This window comes from Globicephala melas, chromosome 15, assembly GCF_963455315.2.
Source record: "Globicephala melas chromosome 15, mGloMel1.2, whole genome shotgun sequence".
NCBI classification, from domain to species: Eukaryota; Metazoa; Chordata; class Mammalia; order Artiodactyla; family Delphinidae; genus Globicephala; species Globicephala melas.
The window spans coordinates 59,074,314-59,091,540 of record NC_083328.1 but is presented as its reverse complement, the minus strand read 5'-3'; positions in this window follow the sequence as shown (position 1 = coordinate 59,091,540).

Here is a 17,227-nt window from a genome sequence, read left to right as displayed (position 1 = left end):
TTGTTCAGGCTTCAGAGGCAGAAGTAGGCCTCTGACTGACTTGTGACCCTGCCTCGACTGTGCTGCCTGCCTGTTTACACACTTAACAATTGTTACTAACTAGTCAGGCAGCACTTACCATAAGAAAGGGAGTGGGTCTTGGAATTTCTTGAGCCCTGGGGACTTGGCCAGTCCCCTGCCGTCTGGAAAATCTTGTGACTCACATGGTGAAATCAACAGCATTGTTACAATTGAACCAGAGCTGCATTTTTGCACGCAAACAGATGATATCGGTTTGCGGCCACGCACTGCCCGGGACCCTTCCCAACTGGGACTTCAGACTGCTGTTACTCGGGACTTCCCAGCTGCTGTTTGAACCTGGATGAAGGTGTTGGCCCAATCTGGTGATGTATACTCGGTTATATCTCTCTAATACTTTTATTCATCCCCTTCTAATGACTGTATATTGAAATTATGTTAAATAATCTTCTATTAAAGAAATTAATTAAATCTGTTCAGTTGTGTGAGACGAGTGGTTATTTTGCCAGCGAATCCAACGAACCTTGAAACTGAAAGCAGGCTTTCGGCAATACACCACCCTACCTTGGCCAAGGCAGGTAACTCAATAGCTGCAAAACACGGGCTGTCCCGCCCTGGAGGATCAGCGGAGTGGAGGAGGGAGAGAACCTTTCTCAAAAGCCAGCAATTCACTGCAGCTTCTCAGCTGCCCAAAGTACTGTCCAAGTAGACCCAGAAATAGGTGCTGCCTGCCCACTCCCACCTGAGACCAGGATCTGGTATAAAGCAGGCAGAATCCCACTGGAAAAAAGCTGACCCACATCAGTTAAGGTAGAGTTCTGCCTAGGATTGGTGAAACAATACAGAAGGAAAGAAAAGGTAGAGCATTGTATGATATTCCAAGGCTGAGGCTACTAGCTGCTTCCCACTGGCCACTCTTCCTTCTTCCTTAGTTATTACTGAGACCAGATTTTTGGTTGGGCAAATGGCCACTGAGCTAAAGGACTACATTTCCCAGCTTCCCTTGTAGCTGGACATGACCATCCAATCAAGACCAGGCCAACGAAGTTGGAAGCGACTTTGGAAGTCTCCTTAAAGGGAGTGTGCCCTTCTGTTCTTCCTTATCCTGCTGTCTAGAATTCAGATGTGATAGCCAGAACGCCAGCAGCCATTTGGCACAATGGGAGAGACACGGGGGCTAGATGGAGACTAGACGCCCTCAGGACTTTGTGGCCCAGAACTGCCACACCAGCCCTGTTCTGTCTGCCGTAGGACCATTTTGCTTGTTTAATGTTAAGGTATAAATAAGCTTCTATCTTGCTTAAGCCACTCTTATTTTATAAATAGCAAAGCACTGGCTAAGTGTACGGAGATATATGTTCAAGGATGTATATTGACCAGTGATAGTGAAATGGAGCAGGACCCTACGGTCCTTGCCCCCATGTCCTCAGCCTGCCTTTTGTCTGTGGAAAAACTTTAGCCAAAGAATAAGTTTAATCAGAAAAGTGAGAAAATGCAGAAACAAAGGAAAACAGTCCAACAAAACTAAATAATAATAGTTTAGTCATTAAGCATAGTCAAGGACCTGTAGTTCCTTCTCAAAGGGCTCTAGATAATATTCTGAGCCATATTCTATGAGCAGTCTTATAGATAGTGAAACCCCTGCCAGGTGGAGAAGTTAACTGCATGATGATCAGGATGTAGCCATGACATAAGCTGCCACAATTCCGAGAACTGGCCTCAAGAAATGGAAACAAACCAACCCTGGAACTAAAGATTAATTGTACTTAATCAGGATGACACTGGTCAGACCACTGATGATCAATTTCAAGATGACTGTCAGAGCCGACTATGCTGTTTCTGCATGTAGCCCCCTCCCTCTGTCTGTAAAGGCTCTTTTCCCCTGATTGTCGGGACGGGGGCGGCGGGGGGGGGACGTCGGCCTTTGGACAGGCATCTGTCTGCCACCCCCACCACCCTGGTTGCTGGCATTCAAAATAAAGCAAACTTTCCTTTCCACCAAGCTTGCCTCTTTATTGGCTTTTGAGCTGCGAGCAGCTGGACCCCACTTCTGGTTACAATAGTAGCCAAAAACTAATGAGTACATTTATCTCATTTACTATCAAAGCCCAGCCTCAGAAACTCAGGTCCTGCCACAACTAGGATCTGATCAGAAACCAAACTCAAACAAAATTAGTTGTTGAGACACACCTTAAAGAGATACCAAAAGGAAAAGGTTAGGAGTAAATGTGGGGGCAAAGGTCTTCCAGAAAAATGCAGGGTGGGGGGAGAGAGAGGGAGAGGTAGCTCTCAATATGGAATTTGATGGCAAAAGTCAAAAGTAGGAACTGAGACCCAGAGTCATTTCATATTGATAAAGACAAATTCATAATGGAGTCAAAACAGTGGTGAACATCTATATTCTGAATAACATTCTCCAAAAGCCTCAGAAATGCTGGGAGAAAGGACAGAAGCACAGTAAATGGTGGGGTTTTGACTCATTGTTCCAGGCCTTGAGAGCAGAAGAAGGTAAAAAATAAACAAGGATCTAGAAGAGGCAATAAATGATATGCAATAAATGATATGATAGGCATATGCCTATGTCTATTAAGGAATAAGTAAATAATTAAAGGGAGGAAGCGAATTTGCAGAAGATGGTTACCTTTTATCACTTGAACAGCTATTCAACTATGAGGTCAGCAAGGTGGCCAGTTACACATTGACAAATATGTAGTTTTCCTGAATAGAACCAGTTAGAAAATAAGACTTCTATTGGGTTGTCATTTAGGGAAAATAAATAAAGTTGGACCTCTTTCTTATCTCTTACTCAGCCCCCACCCCCACCAAAAAAAAATCAATTTTAGCTGGATCAAATGTTTAAATATTTTTTAAATTAAAAAAAAAATCATAAAAATACTCCAAAGAACATATAGGCAGAGGGAACAGCTTGTGCAAAGGTCCTGGGGCAGGAATGAACCTAGGCCAGTGTGGCTGGAACAGTGGGCTTAAAGGGGAGAAGAGGGCAGACAGGGGAAATAAGGAACCTAAATTTCATTTATGTGCAATGGGTCCCATGCACTGAGAGCCTAAATCCCCACGGCCCACAGAGCTTTCTCTGGGTCCTTAGGAAGGTGCCACCACAGCTGCAAGGGAACTGATTTGGCTCTGCAAGTTTCTGTTTCTTCACCTGGAAAAAAGTCACAGTGGTGTAAGGTCCAGCGCGACCCATCTCCTTTATGGTTCCCCTGCCTTGGCTCACTCCCAGCCAGCCACACCAAGTGCCATGTGCTCCTGGACCCCGGCGACACAGCCATCAACGGCAGTGGATGGGGGATGTCCTAGGCAGAGGGACTTGCCTGTGCAGAGGTCTCGTTTCTTCAGAGATCTAAGGAGTGGCTCAGAGTGTGTTGGGGATATTGTTTAAAAGTGCACATCTCTGTGGGCTTCCCTGGTGGCGCGGTGGTTGAGAGTCCGTCTGCCGATGCAGGGGACACGGGTTCGTGTCCCGGTCTGGGAAGATCCCACATGCTGCGAAGCGGCTGGGCCCATGAGCCATGGCCGCTGAGCCTGCGCGTCCGGAGCCTGTGCTCCGTAATGGGAGAGGCCACAACAGTGAGAGGCCCGCGTATGGCGCAAAAAAAAAAAAAAAAAAAAAAAAAAGTGCACATCTCTGTTATCTGTTTTTCCACAGTGACCTTGCAGTTCTTGTTCATTCATTTATCCAGTATTTATTGGATACTTGGTGTGTGCCGGACACAACCTCTGCTCTCAGGAAAGTGTGGGAAGAAACAGTCACTAAGCAAAGTAGGAACACAGAGCAAGTCAGCTGGTGATAGGGCTGTGGAGGGAAGAAGCTGGCCGGGGGAGCAGGCAATCGGGAAGGGTGGCTGCAATCGTAAATGGGGTTGTCAGAGGGAGCTTGAAGGAAGCCTGGGAGTGAGCCATGTCAGGGGAAAGAGTGGTGGTGGGGGAGGGCGCAGCAATTGCAAAGGCCCTGGGGCAGGGTCTCACCTGTCTTGCCCCAGCCAGAAACAGGTATTGGTGTTGGAAGAACAGCCAGGAGGCCAGCGTGGCTACAGCAATTCCCGTGGGGAGGAATGGGCAGGTCATGTAAGGGCCCTGTAGGCAAGAGTCTGGGGGTTTTCTCTGAGCTAAAATCTCCATTGCTGGACAGAGGTGGGACCAGCTCTAATTTCGTTTTTAACAGAACCATGCTGGCTGTTGTGAGGAGAATAATAGGGGGCCAGGGTGAAAGCAGGAGTGAAACTTGTTAACCCATTAGGAAGCTGGTGCAGTTCCCCAGGCAGAAAAGATAAAAACAATAACAGTAACAACAACTACAACAATGGCTGCTATTTCTCGCTGCTTGTCTTGCAGGCCTGGCGCTAAGCACTTCACACACGCTATCCATCAAATCCTCTCAACAATCCTGGGACAAGCATTGTAATTGTCTCCATTTAAGAGATGAGGAAACTGAGGCTCAGAGAGGGAAAGTCATTTGCCCGAGGTCACACAGCTGGTCATCTGGGAGCTGAGGTTTGAGCCCAGGCATATCTGACTGTGGACCCAGCCCTCTTAACCAGCCTGAGCAGGGCCCTGTGGGTGAGGGGGTTAGGAAGCTGCTGCAGGGGCCAAGCTGAGCAGGATCCCTTTCCACTCACCTCCAGTCTCCCCAGCACTTGGGCTAGGAAAGGGAGAAATGGGGTTCAGGCCCTGGAGAACCTGGGAGAGACTCCAAGACATATCTGTTTCCCGGGCCCCTTCGGTGACTGTGGGAGACCAGAAACCTAAGGCTTTGAGTGAGACACTTGAGATGCCCCCACAACAGATGGGCAAACACAGGGAAGCCAGAAGGACAGCCTCAGGCAAAGGTGTCCCTTCCCTTCCCATTCTTGCACAGAGAGCTGAGTCCCAGGCCCAAGGGAGTGAAGGGAGTAGAGGGTGAGGGGCCAGCACACCCTCAATGTGTGGGCTGGGCCATCTCCTCCCCCACCAGGCAGGAAGGGCCTTGTCCAGCCTTGCTCATCAGAGCCCGAGCCTCCAACCCTGTGCTCGGTCCTGCTCTCTTCCTTTACAGCATCGCTGGGCATCAGCTTGGGGACGGGAGCTTCTCTGTGTGCTGCTCTCTCCCACGTGAGCCCGGCCCTGTCCTCTCTCCCAGTGTCCAGATGGCCACCTGGTTTGCTAAGGGCTGGGCCACCTGATCGAGCCTTCCCCAACCATGTGTGCTAAGTCGGCCAGGGCAGCCCGGGCAGTGCCAGGTGACGGCATGGGCACTGGCCACACACTGCTCCCAGACAAGGGTCTGAGTCAATGTTGTCCCAGGTTCCAGACTCCTAGTAAGACTAGAGGGGTGGGGATGTGGTCCAGGCAGGAGCAAGATGGCTCTGAGTGGACAGAAGAGGGAGACAGAGAGGGGCAAAAACAAAAAACCTAGAAGAAGAGATGGAGAGATAAAGACAGAGACTGAGACACAGAGGGACACAAAGAACCAAAAGCTAGAAGCAGAAATGGGCAGGAAGGCAGAGGCACAGAGGCAGGGCAAAAGGAGGGGCTGAGATGAACAGGAGGTAGAAGCAGAGGGGAGAGTCTGTGTGTGCTGGAGGACCGGCCCAGGTAAGCCACCGCCCTCGTGGCTCACATCCACGTGTATCAAGAGGGCTTCACCTCTCCTGGCCATAAGCTTGGCGTTACCTTGGGCCGCATCCCATCTCAATGTTCCCATCTCACAGATGTGGGGAATCCAGGCCCAGAGAGGAAGCAGTGCTTGCCCACACCCTGTCCAACCCCTGGTCGACCAGGCCTGTGCTCACTTGGCTGTGCACCCTCAAGCCAGCTGCTCACCTTCTCTGGGTCTCTGTGTCTCCAAAGGGTCTGAGGATGCCCAGGCTTTTAGCGCTCGGCTGCCGGGGAGGAAGCAAGGAGATAACAGGACCCCAGCCAGCCAGTGGGGACTGTGAGTTCCCTTTCTCCCTCTCGCCTCTCCCAGGGCCTGGAAGGGCTTCAGGCCTCCCAAGGGGCTGACCTTGGCTGGGTTCCTCTCCCCTCAGGGCCCATCCCAACCCTCGGTCTCCGTGCCAGGCTGGTGAGATTCCGGCCCCCACCTGGTAGGAACAGCTGTCCCAATGGTGTGGAGATGCAGCCGGATAGAGGTCGGGGCGGGGGGCGCAGTCTTTTGGCCTGGGGAGGAGGGGTCTGGAGTCCACCCAGCCGGCTCAGGGTGCCCCAACTCCAGCCGGACCTGCGGGCCAGCGGAGGAGGAGACCCTTCTTCCCCGCTATTCCTCGGCCTCCAACCCAGCAGCTGAAATTTCCTTTCTCCACGGCCAAGGGAAAGGCCATGGGCCACCTGCTGTCCCCGGACTAGACTGGCCCCTGGTACCTGCAGCTGTGCACTTACAGGCCTGAGTCGCCCAGGTCGGCTGGCTTACCTGCTGGTCGTGTTCCCAAATGGCTCTGCAGGGGAGGGGCCAGAGGCAGCCGGTTAGTATTAACCTGTCCCCGCCCCAAGGAGGGGGAAAGGCGCGGGCAGGGTGGGCGGGGCTCACTAAGAGCCTAACTGTGTGTCTGAATCAGCCCAAGCAGCCCAATGCAGAGGATCCTGATGATTCAACTTAACAATAAAGGGCTGTTTACTCAGCGCTTTAACCCCCAGAAGACAAAAGAGCCGGCCAGGCATTGGCTCCGGCCCCACCTTCGGGCCACCGTAATTCCCTTCGTGCAGAAATGGCGCCTCCTGGAGCAGAAACTCTTGGTTCAAATAGTGGTGCTTAAATAAGTCACTTGGAAAGTGGGGATAATAATAACGCCCTCCTTGTGGAGCAGAAGTCAAAACAGCCAGTGTGTGCTGAGCGGACTCTGTGCCAGGCCCTGAGCTTGAGGTGCACTGATACGTTTAATCTACCACAGACTTTTTTTTTTTTTTTTTGCGGTACGCGGGCCTCTCACTGTTGTGGCCTCTCCCCTTGCGGAGCACAGGCTCCGGACGCGCAGGCTCAGCGGCCATGACTCACGGGCCCAGCCGCTCCGCGGCATGTGGGATCTTCCCAGACCGGAGCACGAACCCGTGTCCCCTGCATCGGCAGGCGGACTCTCAACCACTGCGCCACCAGGGAAGCCCACAGGCTTTTTAAAAAAATTTATTTTTTATTATTTATTTATTTTTGGCTGCGTTGGGTCTTCGTTGCTGCACGTGGGCTTTCTGTAGTTGCGGTGCACGGGCTTCTCGTTGCGGTGGCTTCTCTTGTTGTGCAGCACAGGCTCTAGGCGCGCAGGCTTCAGTAGTTGTGGCACGTGGGCTCAGTAGTTGTGGCACATGGGCTCAGTAGTTGTGGCTCGTGGGCTCTAGAGCACAGGCTTAGTAGTTGTGGCCCATGGGCTTAGTTGCTCCGCGGCATGTGGGATCTTCCCAGACCAGGGCTCGAACCTGTGTCCCCTGCATTGGCAGGAGGATTCTTAACCACTACGCCACCAGGGAAGCCCTACCACAGGCTTCTGGGGGAGATACAACTACTATCCCCATTTTACGAACGAGGAACCGGAGGCCTAGAGAAGTCAAGAGTCTGGCAGAGCTGGTCTCTGATATCCACTGACGAATACTACTCTGCCGCATAGTAATAGTTCGTATCCAGTGAACTATAATAGTCCAATATCCAATGAAATCTGTTAATCCTAGGCAGGTGCTACTTTTATTCCCTACTTTGTAGATGGGGAAACTGAGGCTCAAAGAGGTTAAGTGACTCCCTCAAGGTGCTATAGCCGGTAAGTGCGGGTCAGGATTCGAACCCAGAGTCAAACTTGTGCACACACGGTGTGAAATGAATCTCACAGGGCCTGGCTCACTGTGTGTTGAGGTCTACGAATAATTCTGGCTTGCTTTTTGTCTTATTCTCTGAGACAGTCATTTACTTGATAAGCAGTCACTCCCCTGGCAAATGCTTGGGGTGAGAGGTAAGCAGACCCCAGGGGTGGAGACCGGGCCCCTCTCTCAGCTGCCAGGGGCTCAGGAAGTGATGAACCCAACACTTTGGGTTGTAGGGACACAAGAATTTGCTCGTCCTCTACCAGGATGCAGTGTGAGGCTGCTGCCCCCCCAAATCTCTCCTTCCCAGTGATGCCCCCTCCCGACTCTCAGGAAGTTCTGTCTAAGGTGTGACCCACATCCATCTCATGGGTGCTCCTTATATCATTTTTACTTTTAACTTAAAAAATATATCTTTGGGGAATTCCCTGGCTGTCCAGTGGTTAGGGCTCCGAGCTTCCACTGCAGGGGGCGTGTGTTCGATCCCTCGTTGGGGAACTAAGATCCCGCATGCCAGTGACGCGGCAAAAAAAAAAGGAAAAAAAATCTATATCTATCTATATATCTTTATTGTCAACCTTCAAAGACTCCCCCGTTGCTCACCAAATGAAGAGAAATGCCCAAGCCTCGCATTTACATCCTTCCTCAGCTGGGACCAATAAATCTTGACAACTTTATCACTTCCTCTTTCTTACATGTAGCCTTTGCTACTTACAGCCAGAACTGCTCACAATTCTCTAAGTGTTTACAGTACTTTTAAGCCACCGAAATTTCCGTACTGATCCTTCTATTAGAATATCCGTTCTGCCCCATCTTTTTCTGCGACAATCCTACACGTGTTTCAAAGCCAATCTCAAATACCACCTCCTCTAAAGAAACCTTTCTTGACATGTGTCTAATATAACCAGTATACCCTGGGAATTTAATGTTTGTTGCATATGTGAATGAATGAACCCCCGCCAAAAGGTTCCCCACTTCCTTGTCATCTCCAGATACTTGTATAGTATTTGTTGTTTAATTGACATTAATTAATTAAAAGTTGTTAGCAGTTTTAGGTTGATGGGAAAACATTCTTTATACAGTGGGGCACATCCACCACGTCATTCTGAAGCTTGCTTTTTCTGCTTAATATCTTAGAGATCTTTCTATATTCCCAGCATTGAGACCTTCATTCATTGGCTTCATTCATTCAACAAACTTTTATGAAGTGTCAGTTGTATGTCAGGCACTGTGAGAGAAGCTTCGGATATAAAACTGAACAAAACAGACAAAGCTGTTGTCCTTGGAGAGCTGATATTCTTTCTGGTGGAGCAAGATGAACAATAAATGGTAAAGAATAAGGAAATTATTCAGTACGTTAGAGGATGTTCTCTGTAGAAAAAAGAGAGAGCAGGGTGAGGGGAAGGTGGAGTGGGGAAGGACCCAGCGGGGGCAGGTTGCAGAGTGCAGGGAGCCTGTAGAGCCACCTTGAGGGAGTCCCAGGACGGTAACGGCAGGACCTAGCAGTGTCCCATCACCCAAAAGCACAGGGGTGAATTTAGCCTGCCCCCATTGCTGGGTGCCTGTCATTTACCATCAAGAACAACGCTGCAACAAATACCGTGGCAATCTGTCTTTTTGCCCAGGTGTGAAATACCTGTAGAATCAATCCCTGGCCGTGAACTACAACATACTTGAGAGCGATCACCCAGTTGCTCTCCAAGGACGCTGCACCAGGACCACGAGTCCTCCACAAAGCGCTGCCCCGGGCGCTCTCAAACACGTAGACTCTTCTGGCCGGTCAGGAGGTCGCTCATATTCCACCAGGAGAGTTTCCAGGGCAGACATCAGCTGATCCGTGGCGGGTCCCCCAGGGCAGGCACCGGAGGTTCACTCGCAGTTGCGGAGATGTGCTGCGCTTTCTGAACGGGTTGATGGGCAATTGGATTAGGGGCCGAAGGCGCCACTGCCGTTACTCAGAGAAGCCACCAGGGGGTGCAGGAAGCCCCAAACTCCGGGGAGATGGACCTTGCAAAGGGCATCTGGACTCTTAGAACCTTCTCACTGGGGTTGTGTGGGGCCTAAGTGCCAAGGTGAGAAAAGGTGGAAGGTGGGAGGAAGGAGGAAAGAGAGCAGGAGAAAATAAGACGCGGGAAAAGAGGATTAGGGAAAGGGGCTTCCAAGGGTGCCTCCAGACCAGTTTCAGTACTTGTTTGCTCCCTGATCAGGGCTCCCAGCATGGTGCAGACCCCACCAAAGGGAATACAATCTCATATCCATGAATTGAATTCAAGAGTCCAGAACAGACTGGAGAAAAAATTCACAAGATAAATATGTACAGTATGATGATTCCATTTGTGTAAATAAATTATATTCTCCACAAATAAAAGCTACATATTCTTTAGGGCTGCATGTGTGTTTACCACATATACATCTATATGAAAAAATCTGGAAAGATGAATTTCAAATTGGCAACAGTGGTTACCTTTGGGACTGTGTGTGTGGAGGTGGTCAGGGAATAGGAAGTGGAATGAAGAGGACTTTAGACTTAAATGAAATATCTTTCTTTTCTAGGAGTCTATAACCCTGTTAGTTGTGTAACCTAAAATTAAAAATTGCTGAAAAAAAGAAAAAAATGAAGAAAAAGAAATAAAAGGAACATCAAATGCCATCCTAGTGTCGCATCAATAGAAGTCTTACCTGCAGCTCAAGGTGGGGGGACAGCCTCCTCTGCTCTGCTGAGAGCATACCTAGGACCTCCTTTCCTCTCCTTGTCTCTGTCCTGTGTGAAGAACAATGACAGCTCAAGGCATGCCAATGGTTGAAGGTGGGGGGAATTATGGTGCCACCTGAATGGGGTGTGCTGATGGGGGAGAACGCCCCTTACCCAAGTTGGAAAAACTGGGCTGGAATGGGAACAACTTTCAGGTTTGTATGTAGCAAATGGGTCCCTGCTGACAGACCTCTGCTGGGCAGGGTCCTGCCCTGGGGCAGGATTCCAAGAGTGAAGGATGGTGGAAATTCCAGCGCAGATGGGGTAGAGATTTCCCATCTAGCTAAGTAGGGAAGGTGTGGGCTAATCTGGGGATTTGGAATGTATGCAAGATGAGGCAGCACGATGCTTCCTAGGAATGTAGGAGTGCCAAGGATGGACTCCCAGCATCCTATGGGAGGTTGTGGGGGATTTCGTGAAATGCCCACTCAGCTCTGGAAAACAACAGTTGGGGGGCCAGAAGGAGCAGCCATTGAGATGGAGATCAGACCTCAACCGTAGGTGGGCCTCAGTATCTTCATCTGTAAAATGGGTGAGGGCTGGGGTATGGTCTCTGATTTTTTCCAGTCAAGTATGTTCCAGGGTTCATACTCTTCCTTATGGCCTTCAACCTGAGGATTTGCAGTTCCAATCATTGGCCACCAGAGGTCGCCTCTGACAGGCTTGAAGAAGAAAAAAGCCAGCCTGGTCTGAAGAGGAACCTGAGGCTGGGAGTCTATTTCTTCCTTTCTCTCTCTTTAACGTGACTATTGATTGAGATTAACTCTGTCCCTGCACCGGGGATACAGCAAGGAACACGGTCTCTGAAATGGAGCTGCTCTCTCCTCTCCGAACTCCTGTTTTTCTCGCACATCCCACATCTAATCTCTTAGCAGATCCTTTGGGACCCAGAATCGGGCCACTCGGTACCCTTCCACTGCCACCACCCTGTCCAGCCTCCTTCATGTGCTGCCTGGACTTCTGCGGTCATCTCTTCACTGGCCATCCTACTTCTCGCCCTTCTGCCCTTCACAGCACGACTCAGAGCCTGTCCTGCCTCTGCTCAGAACCCTCCCAGCCCTGCTGGGTTCCTCCCCATGGACCGGCCCCGTGGGGTTCTGCTCCCATCACACTGAGCACAGCTTCCTCCCTCCCCCCTCACTCTCCACTCCAGCCACACTGGCCTCCCTGCTGTCTCTCACGTGGCAAACTCGTGCCCTGCCTCAGGGCCTTTGCCCTTGCTGTTCCCTCTACCTGGGGCTCTTTCTCCAGGCAACCCCGTGGCCCCTCCCTCACTGTATTAAGGTCTCTGCTCAAACTCACCCTTCAGAGGTGACCCCTTATTAAAATAGCCTGGTCGCCGACTCTGTCTCCCTGCACATGCCGCTCCCGTTTTCTTCACTGTGCCCTTGATGCTGTGTTACGTGTTCTCTCATGTACCTTGTTTGGTGTCTGACTCCCACCAGCATCAGCTCGACAAGGGTGGGGACCATGTCTGATTTGTTCCTGGCTGAGGCCCTGGTACCTAGTTTGTACCTGGCACACAGATAAGCTCAGGAAATATTTGTTGACTGATGAGTGACAGGGGAGACCTTGAGAAGGGACAGCTGGGCGTGAGGGTAAGAGTGACTTTCAGTGAGTGACAGGTGGAGGGGAGCTGGGCTGCACTGATGGAGGGGGGATCCTCTTTTGTTGGGGGGCACCGTGCCCTCATCTCAACCTCCTCACACTTCTGTCCCCCACCCTCCCGCAATGACCCTGACTTGCTGGGGGCCAGAGGCAGGCTTCTGACCCTTTTGGCACCACAGGCCTTCTCTTCACCTCTTCCCTCTGCAGGACTGTGTGTCCTGGGCCCTCAGGAAGCACCCAGGCCCTGGAGACAGGGCATCTGAGTCAGGCCTGGGCCTGTTTCCCCATCTGTCTAGTGAGGTAGCCAGTGAGAGGCAGATGCCCAGGCCCAGGTCCAAAGTGGGGGGATGGGCTGATGTGAAGGGCTGTGCCCTCTGCCCCTCCCCACTCCAGACACTGGCAGTGTGGCCGGGCCCCTCGAGGACAGCTAAGCTGTTGGCTTCCTGCCTGGCTCCAAACCTGAGAGCAGATATACCGGGGAGGGGACAGTCAGCGGCAAGGCCTGCGGAGCTGCTCAGAGCACCAGAAGCCAGCCCTGAGGAGAGAATCAGGGGGCCCAGGGGAAGGAGCCCCAAGCTTCTGGTTTTCCCAACCCAGAATGTTCTTCCCACCTCGCCCAGGCTTCCTTCACTCTCATGGCATGTTCACAATTTTGACCACGCCCAGAGTCTGCCATTAATGATTGTTTCTTAACGTGTTTTCTTCAAATCAACTGGCTAACATTGAATTCGAATAATTTTAGACACACAGAAAAATACAGAATGACATTATGAACTACATACCCAATACCCATATTTAACATTGGCATTTTCCATATTTGCTTCATCTATTTCTTTCTGAAATATCTTAATGTGAATTATAGATAGCATCAATTTTTGTCCCCAAATACTTTAGTTTGCATGTCCAAAAAGTAAGGCTATTTCCAGGACCACTGTTTCACTTAATAATATCAACATTTCTCTGATATCTAATATTTAGTCCACAACTGACTTCCTTAATTTTCTCCAAAATGTGTTTTACAGTTGACCATGGATTCATTGTAAAAGGAAACTTGACACACGAAATGAAAAGCAAGTATCTTCTGCCATGAATAGAATGTACCTCTGGAAATGGAGACAGTGTTTCAGGCTGATGCGGTGCCCAGGCTGCAGCTGAGGCCTGCTCTCCACTTGTTATGCAGGAGACTCGTGGGCCCTGGTGTCAAATACAGAGCAGCAGAGAAGACTTTCTCACTGATGTAAGGAGACTTGAAAAGGACTCAGAAAGGGAACCACCTTTTCCACGTTGGGGTCAGAGTTATTTAATGCGGAACTGGTCTGCAGGGACAGGGAGGTGTGGGTGGGCCAGGAAAGTGGCCCATTCCCAAGACTCCAGAAGGTTCTGGGGAAGGACCTGGGATTCCTGGAAGACCATGCTGCAGTGGGAAGAACACTGGAGGGGAGTTGGGAAGGGGTGGATCTGTCCCTGCTCTGATTTGGGCCTCTGTGTTTCTGTCTGTAAAGCTGGGGAAATAGTGATGCCAGGACAGGCCTTCCAGCCCACCCCTCCCCCGCTCCTGCCAGGGATCCTGAGGACCTGCGTGACCTTCGTGCCCTGGCTTCCCATCTCTTCCAGCTCCATAGCTCTTTCTCTGTTCCCCTCCTGTGCTCTGGCTCGGTCTTCCTGCTCACTCTCTGGGCTGCAGCCCAGACGTGACTTCCTTCTAGAAGCCTGCCTCCCCCTCGTCTGGATCCCACAGCTGCCGTGATCACTCACAACCCTGTGCCTTCTCTGTCTCCCCCACTGGCTATGGGCATGGAAAGCAGAGAGCTTCTGTCTTGTTCACCACTGTATTCCCAGCCGCCACCTCAGTGCACATAGTAGGATCTCAGTAAATTTGTTGAATGAACAAATGATTATCATTGCATTTCTCATACCAATCTCTTTGCCTCTTTGGGGGTTTCAGAATGGGCATCTGGTCCTTCATTCATTCATATACATATATATATATTTTTTTACATTTTCTTTCTCCATTAATCTGTTGATAGACACATTGTTTCCATGTTTTGGGTATTGTAAATAATGCTACAATGAATATGGGGGTGCAGAAATCTCCTTGAGATAGTGATTTCATTTCCTTTGGGGCTCTATTTGGGAGTGGAATTGCTGGCATGGTAGTTCTATTTTTAATTTTTTGAGAAACTTCCATACTGCTTTCCAGAGTGGTTGTGCCAGTTTACCTTCTCACCAGTAGTGCACAATGGTTTCCCTTTCTCCACATCCTCACCAACACTTGTTATCTCTTGTCTTTTTTTTTTTTTTTAAATCTCTTGTCTTTTTGATGACAATAATTCTGACACGTGTGAGGTGATATCTCTGTGGTTTTGACTTGCATTTCCCTGATGATTAGTGATGTTGAGTACATTTTCATGTACCTGTTGGCCATTTGTATGTCTTCCTTGGAGAAATGTCTATTCAGGGATCAATCCCTTGAAGCCCGTGCACCGCAATGAAGAGTGGCCCCCCTGCTCAACGCAACTAGAGGAAGCCTGTGAGCAGCAATGAAGACGCAACACAGTCAAAAAAAAAAAAAAAAAAGTACTTTAAAGGATCAATCACTTATCAGATATATGATTTGCAAATATTTTCTCCTATCCTTTAGGTTGCCTTTTTATTTTGTTAATTGTTTCTTCTTTTTTAAAAAATAAATTTATTTATTTAATTTTTGGCTACATTGGGTCTTGGTTGCTGCATGCAGGCTTTCTCTAGTTGCAGCCAGCAGGGGCTTCTCTTGTTGCAGAGCATGGGCTCTAGGCGTGCAGGCTTCAGTAGTTGTGGCACGTGGGCTCAGTAGTTGTGGCTTGCGGGCTCTAGAGCGCAGGCTCAGTAGTTGTGGTATACGAGCTAAGTTGCTCTGTGGCATGTGGGATCTTCCTGGACCAGGGCTCAAACCTGTGTCCCCTGCATTGGCAGGTGGATTCTTAACCACTGCGCCACCAGGAAGTCCTGTTAATTGTTTCTTTTGCTGTACAGAAGCTTTTTGGTTTGATGTAGTCCTAGTTGTTGATTTTTGCTTTTGTTGTGTGCTTTTGGTGTCATATCTAAAATATTGCCAAAACCAGTGTCGAGGCATTTTATACTCATGTTTTCTTGTAGGAGTTTTACAGTTTCAGATCTTAGGTTTAAGTTTTTAATCCATTTCCAGTTAATATTTTGAGTGTTGTAAGATAAGGGTCCAATTGCATTGTTTGCATGTGGATATCCACTTTTCCAAACACTATTTATTGAAGAGACTATCTTTTCCTCATTGAGCATTCTTGGTTCCTTTGCAAGTATTAGTTGACCATATATGCATGGGTTTATTTCTGGGCCCTCGATTGTTTTTATACCAGTAACATACTGTTTTGATTACTATAGTTTTGTAATATTGATTGATATTTTTAAAAGATCTGCCTGCACTTGGTGGAAGATGGATGTGGGGAGAGAGGGCAGGAGTGGCCCAGAGTCTGAAGCAGGGTCCAGGCATAGATGGGACAGATGAGCCCATTTTGTGCCCATCCTCAGGGTGAGGAGTCTGAGGAATCTGTGCTGAGAATGGGCCTGGGGCTTGCAGTGTCTGGACCTGCGAGTTGGACCCCAGCAATAGAGAAAGGGAGGTGGGGGTAGCACCGCAGGCTCATTTGCATCTGATTTGCATATAGAATAGAGAGGTCAAGTTGAAAGCTGAAAAGGCCTGCTCCAGGCCCTTAGGTGGAGGGTCTTGGGTGTTAAGTTTCCACAAAGATTCTGTCTCTGGGGCCACGACCTTCCAGTTCTAGAGGGGCTCTACTCCCCCCCAGCTGCACTCTGGCCTGGCCCTGCCATCTGGGGTTGGAACACTAGGAGGACAAAGGCCCCTCACTCTCAGAACACTCTTCCCCTGCAAAATCCCATCTGTCAGGCCCAGCCTCTGACCTTCTGGGCTCACAGGCTGTAGGGTTGGGGAGGGGAGACCCCCGAGCCCTGAGGGGACCCAAGCCTCCCCTCCCAGCCTCCACCATCTGTCCTGGTCTGCACAGGCGTCCTCTTGCTTCTGTCGCCTGAGCAGTGTGATCCAGGCTAGTCACCTCCCCTTTCTGGGCCTTGGTTTCCCCATGTGTCACATTGCAGAGGTGGGATTGGGTGGAGTATCATTTGTCACAGTTAGAAAAATACTGGGGAAAATATAATGGAATAGGAACAAAACGGTGTTATTAAATTCTGGTCTACCTTCAAGTAAAAGAAGCCAGGCACATTTACTTCCTTGAGGTAACCAGACTTGGTGCAAGGGAGGAGAAGAGGAGTAACTTTGCCTCTAGAGCTATGCTATTGAGTACCATAGCCACTAGCCTTGTGTGGTTATTTTCATTTAACTTAATTAAAATTCAATAAAATGTAAAATTCAGTTCCTCAGTTGTGCTTAATAACATTTCAAGGTCTCAATATCCATGTGTGGCTAGTGGCTACTCTACAGGACAAATATAGAACATTTCGCCCACATAGAACGTTCTGGCAGACAGTGCTGCCCTGGAGGATTTATTGGGTACATCTAATTAAAAATAGTTATCCCTCTTTTCTCCTACTGTGGGAAACATTGGGTTTGATTTTTAACCTCACAGTGAAAACCACGATCTCTTGCTTTCTCTTTTATTTTTTAGGGTATTGTACTTTTTAAAATATTTTTTATTGAAGTATAGTTGATTTACAAGATTGTGTTGGTTTCAGGTGTAACACAAAGTGATTCAGTTTTATATATATATATATATTCCTTTTTAGGCTCTTTCCTATTATAGGTTATTACATGATATTGAGTATAGTTCCCTGTGCTATATAGTAGGACCCTGACTATCATCTCTTTCCACTCTGACTTGCCCTGGTGTCAGCTGATGGCCTAAGGACCATTTCACTATCACAGTCTAAGGGATGAACATGATGGGCGTCTAGGGTTTTAGACTGAAGGGATTCTAAGGATTTGATGACCTCAGGATTTAAAAATTCTGGGATTTTCAGGTTCAGAACTTGTCCGCACTCCTGAAACCCGAAGGATTTGGGAGTGGAGAGCTGATGGAGCTC